This window comes from Oryx dammah, unplaced genomic scaffold (assembly GCF_014754425.2).
Source record: "Oryx dammah isolate SB20612 unplaced genomic scaffold, SCBI_Odam_1.1 HiC_scaffold_4, whole genome shotgun sequence".
In the NCBI taxonomy this organism is placed as follows: domain Eukaryota; kingdom Metazoa; phylum Chordata; class Mammalia; order Artiodactyla; family Bovidae; genus Oryx; species Oryx dammah.
The window spans coordinates 86978196-86984296 of record NW_024070188.1 but is presented as its reverse complement, the minus strand read 5'-3'; the positions used below and the strand labels follow the sequence as shown (position 1 = coordinate 86984296).

At 43.9% G+C, this 6101-nt stretch overlaps 1 non-coding gene across 1 annotated transcript; it reads right to left on the bottom strand.

Moving 5' to 3' along the window:
* Window positions 1-461: 461 nt before the first annotated feature.
* LOC120863139 lies at window positions 462-568 on the bottom strand. Its single transcript, XR_005720941.1, has one exon. It is a non-coding gene; the product is annotated as a U6 spliceosomal RNA (small nuclear RNA).
* Window positions 569-6101: the final 5533 nt, after the last annotated feature.

The following is a 6101-nucleotide window of genomic DNA, read 5'->3' as shown; positions in this document are numbered from 1 at the left end:
GAGAAACCTAATGAAAACACTTCCAGTGCCCATCACGGCCAGAGCACCTTCCATCAACTATAACTTGGGGAAGAAAAGCAGCCAGACCAAAGAAGACCAAACTCACACTCATTCTATTGTTCTGAACTTCTTTTGAAAAGCACTTAAAAACTTGGAATCAATAGCTTCCTCTGATTACAGGATGATAAATAGGGTACCTATCTTTCTCCCTGTTTCTTTCTCTTTTTCTTTCTCTAACATCATGGAATTGACTGCTGACTTTTTTGAATTAAAAATTTTTTTTAAAACATTTATATTTCATTGGTGTATAGCTGCTTTATAGTGTTCTATTAGTTTCTCCTGTACAGCAAAGTGAATCAGCTTTATGTACATGGATATCCCCTCTTTGCTAGACAGAGCATGGAGTGAAGTTCCCTGCACTATAGAGTAAGTTCTCATTAGCTATCTACTTTATACACAGGAAAAATATGGAATGCTTCTTCATGAATTTTCATGTCATCCTTGCGAAGGGGCCGTGCTAATCTCCGTACCCTTCCAATTTCAGTGTATGGGCTGACGAAGTGAACACACTGACATTTTAAACTTAGATGGTGATCATTGAAATTCCTTACAAAGGAAGGAACAAATATGCCTTAATGGGATTTTGACGGCAAAACTGTGCCTAATTGAATATTTGCCTTCAATATTTGTAACTTTAGAATATAAAATAATTAAGTAATAATTTATTCAACACATAGTCAATAGGCACTTATCAAACTTCTACTTTGGGGGAGGTCTCCTCCGACTGGCCCTGGGGTTAGCAAGATGACCAGGAATCTGCCCCCTTTCTCTAAAATCTTACCGTTTGGTCAGGGAGCCAGGTATGTCTGTAAATGATTTTATTCTGATGCAGATATACAGTAAGTGAGGCACACTATACTGAAGCTAATGGAAGGGAGAAGCCAGTTTTATCTGTGAATACTTCAAGAAAAAATTCTGTGGAATAGTTTCGTAAAGAATCTACAGTTGGAGAGATCACTTAAAACATGCCGGGAACTCTGAAGGACAGTTCATGCAGAAGAAACAACTTGAGTAAAGACAGACAAAGGACAGGTTATATTAGTGGGGACAGAGCTCCATCAATCTGGGGCTTTTAAATACCAGGGTGAAAAATTTGAAATAGAAGCCACTGACTATAACAGAGGAGTGGCATTTTTCCTCTGGACTTATGGAAGCAAGCCTGCTGCTGGTGGCTGTAAGTAGCCCAGATTTGGAAGAAGCAAGATGGTAGGAGGAGGGCCATCAGCCCCAGCTATGAACGTGGGCAGTGGTGGAAATAAGATATGGGTGGTTGCAAGGAAGTGAATTTAATAATTGTTCACAGTTGGCACTAGAGGGGCATTGATGATATATCAGAATGGGAGTAGTTTTTCATGTGTCTGTGGGGATTATGTAGGAAATCCTGTTTAGAAATGTTGCTTCAAAGGTTTGGGAATCCTGCATCAAGATGTTAACCAGGTAAATCAAAATGTGGTTTGGAGCTCATAAGACAGATCAAAGCTGCAGGTGGGAGTTTGTATTCCATCAGCTTCTGATTGGTAGTGAAAGCCACCGGAGTAGAACCAGTTGCCAGGGAGAATTTGAGGAGTAAAAAGGAAAAACGATGAATATTAAGGTAAATAACAACTGTAACAATGATGACAGCAAATAAACCCCAACGTCAACGGCTGTAGCAGTGACCTTCCCAGAGGGTCCTCACCAACTCTCAGCTCCTGGAGTCAAGTCTGTTAAGGTCCAATAGTGTCTCCACACCCCCGCCCCCATCATGTCTGCCTAGAATCTCAGAATGCAACTTCTTTTTTCTTTTTATTTGCAAATAGGTTTTTTTTGCAGATGTAATCAAGTTAAGGCGAGGTCATACTGGGTTAGGTGGGTCTGCAAATCCAATGACTTGTGTGTCTCCCTGTAAGAAGAGAAAACTTTCTTAAAACTTATTTTTTAATTGGAGGAAAATTGCTCTACAACGTTGTGGCGGTTTCTGCCGTACAACAATGCAGATCAACCATAATTCTACAAGAAACAGGGAGATTTATAGACCTGAAGACAGAGTGTAGGACCCCATGGGAGGCTGCAGGCAGAGCCTGGGTGATGCATCTACAAGCCAGTGATGGCTAATGATTGCCAGCAACCTCTGAGAGCGGCAAGAAAGAGATTCTCCCTTCCAGAAGGAAGCAGCTCTGATGACCCCTGGATTTTGGACTTCTTGCCTGCAGAGCTGTGATAGAATGCTATTTGAAGCCACTTGCTTTGTGGTGCTTTATTACAGCCTCTCTAAGAACTAATACAAATCCTGTGCCACCCTCTCTCACATTGGATGGGGTTGGGCTGCCTGACCGACGGGGTGCTGCAGGAGTGACCACGTGAGGCTTCTGCCTTGCTCTCTCTTGGAGTGTCCTCTGTAGGGGGAGCTGGTGGCTGTGTTTAAGGACCCAGAGGCAGCCCAGGGGCCAGGCCCTGGCCTGAGGAACCACAGCCTCTGCCAGCCACCAGCATCGACTCCCTGGGTCTGAGGTCGGGCCTCATCAGGAGCAGACATCCCAGCCCCAGATGAGCCTTCAGACTATTGCAGCCCCAGCCAGCACCATGACCAAACCCTCCCAAGAGAGCCTGAGCCAGACCACCCGGCTGAGCTGACTCCAGATTCCTGACCCCCAGAAACTGTGTGAGCTTACAAGTATTTGTTTTTTGAAAGGCTCGTTTTGGAGGTTGACTTTTATGCAAAAAAACAAAATGAATTCTCATTTGTAAGGGTTTTCTTTTCCCTTCTATATGGCTACCCCTCAGGCAGGTTACTCTGTGCCCTCCTTAATGACTGAGGGCTTGCAGTTTGCTTCTGGCTTGTGAAAAGTTTAACCCCTGAAGGATTTTTCAAGGCTTATCTAACAATCACAGGAGTTTTTCAGGCCAGACTCAGTTTCTTGGGTGACACCCTCCCATCATACTTCTGACTTATCTATTTCTGGTCACTTGCATGGGGTTTCGTTCCTGGACACGTCTTTTCTTCTTCCTCCCAGGATTCTTAAATAAAAGGCATCTTAAAGGTATTTAATGCAGCTCGAGGTCACTGTTCAACTGAAGAGTCGTATTAACCTTTGTTGCTCAAAGCTCTAATTGGTCTTATTCTCTTCTATTTGAACCCATAAGCACTTGGCTTTTCTTTATTTTTAGATGCTCTGTATTTTCTTTAATTTCTGCTTGAAAACCCCTGATGTTTTGTCTCTCTAGGCCAGAATACTGGAGTGGGTAGTTCCTTTCTCCAGGGGATCTTCCCAACCCAGGGATCGAACCCAGGTCTCCCACATTATGGGTGGATTCTTTACCATCTGAGCCACCAGGGAAGCCCAAGAATCCTGGAGTGGGCAGCCTATCCCTTCTCCAGTGGATCTTCCTGACTCAGGAATCAAACCAGGATGTCCTGCATTGCAGGTGGAGTCTTTACCAGGGAAGCCCCCCCATGTCACTAAGCTTAGCCTACATGCATGAGAGCCAAGTTGCTTCAGGGGTGTTCGACTGTGTGACGCTATGGACTGTAGCCCACCAGGCTGCTCAGTCCATGGGATTCTCCAGGCAAAAACACTGAAGTGGGCTGCCTTACTCTCCTCTGGGGGATCTTCCCAAGCCAGGGATCGGACCCGTGCTTCTTACATTTCCTGTACTGGCAGGAAGGGGCCCCCTGGGAAACCTGCTAGCTCAGCCTAAAGCCGCCCAAACACCCAGTGCTCCAACTCTCCGTCTGACCCAACTACTCTGCTGACCGCATTAGCCCTGCACGCAGGTTCGCCAAGTAGCTCAGCACAGATGGCAAGGCTCTCTGGTGTTCCTGGACACCTGCTGCCTGCCTGCTGCAACAATGCCCACATTTTAGGGTTTCATTAGGGCAGCACCCCACTTCAAAACACCAGTTTCTAGATTGGTTTACTGTAGGCTAATTGATACAGAAAACAAATGTGCAAGTTCCATTGCTGTAACAGAGAAAATTTTTTTCCTGCTCATCTAACCAGAGCACACGGGTCCACATCAGAGTTTCTAGATGTAGGATATTCTGTTCCTTATATTTTATTCAGGGACTCAGGCCGCCAAAGCATTACCATCTTCACATTGCTGGCCAGAGTTCAGCCATGACACCTGTAAAGAGTCGGGGGGCGGGGATTATGCCCAGAATATTTTTTTATGGTTCTGACTTGGAACATATACAAGTCATTCCCACTGGCTGTATATGAAGCTAGGAAACATAGCCTGACCATGGTCTAAAATGCAAGGAAATAGGATTGATGATCAGCAAGCAGTCTCTGACACAGCCTTGAATCTTGAGATGTACTCTTACTGATGGAATAACTGGGCTTCCTAGGTGGCTCAGCAGTGAAGAATCGTCCTGCAATGCAGGAGATACAGGTTTGATCCCTGGGTCAGGGAAGGTCTCCTGGAGGAGGGCACGGCAGCCCACTCTAGTATTCTTGCCTGGAGAATCCCATGGACAGAGAAGCCTGGCGGGCTACAATCTATAGGGTCACAAGGAGTCAGACATGACTGAAGCGACTTAGCATGCACACCAAGAATAATTATCAGAAGAAAGAAAGAACGGAATTGAAAATGAAGCTATTAGAGTGGGATTAGACCAAGCAGAAGCAGTGACAAACAGGTAAATGAAACAAAGCGAAACAAGGAGAGAGAGTTCTCAGGCCCGAGGGACAGGTTTTGTGATTTAGGTCTGTAAATCTCTCCTGTCACCACTCATATCTTCAGAGAAACGCCCTATTCATGTCACATACATGTGTGCAGTTATATTTAGAAGCAGGCTGAGCTGAAATGTCGGGTTTAGGCAGTAAATTACAGATCAGGTCACTGTTTCCACATACCTAGAGCACCTTTAATCTTAAAACAACATTGGGAATACAGGATGGAGTAAAGCATAAGCATATTAAAATCGTGTCTACACTGGTTTCAAAATGAGTTGTTCACTTAAACTGTCCAGGCAATGGGTGATTGTAGCTGGAGCATAACCTCCAGGGTGTTATAAAACTTCCCATCTTCCTTCACCCTTAAGGAAGAGGCATGTAAAGGAATATAGTGGAAAATTTAACCTTACTATGGTAGGACTTTTAAACTTACATAAGTAAAGTTAATAGAGCTTTTGGGTGGAAAATCCATGCCGTTAGAAGAGATATTTTTCAAGATTTTTTTTTTAAATTTCTCTACCATTTAGAATTTCATCTTTTATTTTATTATTCTTCCTTGGGGTAGTGATGAAACGTGGTCCAGGATTCCCTCCAACCTGGGAGGAAATAAACTCTGAGTTATAAAGCCAGGTAGTTGCAACCTGCTGGGACCAGGAGATAATAAGCACAGGGAAGGCCTCTCTTATGGGCTTTCCAGGGGCTTAGTGGTGAAGAATTCTCCTGCCAATGCAGCAGACACAGGAAACATGGATTTGACCCCTGAGTCGGAAAGATCTGATGGAGGAGGAAATGGCAACCCACTGGAGAATCCCATAGACAGGGGAGCGTGGAGGGCTATAGTCCATGGGGTCACGGAAGCGCTCAGCACGACTGATCATACAGGTCTCTCTTAAATGCATGCTTTGTCTGGGCTTCAGACTGGAAGGAAAACCAAGATTTCTTGATCTGACTCATGTTACCACACTAAGAATGTTTATAGAGATATGAGGCTGGATTTCTAGTAATCCAGTAATGTGCTAATTTTGTGGAGTGCCTTTTGTGATATATGCCGATAGAAGACCAGCGGAGAATGAAAGTTCAGAAATTCTTTGGTTCTCTTTATAGAATAGAGAAAATAGCGACAAGTGAACAAATGTAATAAGTAAATAAGTCTTTCACTTTGAACTGTGTTTTATTCCTTTTCTTGTGTTATTTTTAAAAATGTCTACATCCTATATGTCTATCTCTGTCACCATCATCTATTCACCATCTATGTAGCTTTTATTTTAGGGATTGTTGGGAAACTTTAATTATTTCTCACCCACACACTGGAGACTGCTTGATGAAGTACTTCTTTCAGTATTAAAATGGTTCCAGAGTGTCTTCTGTAAGTTTATCCATATCACA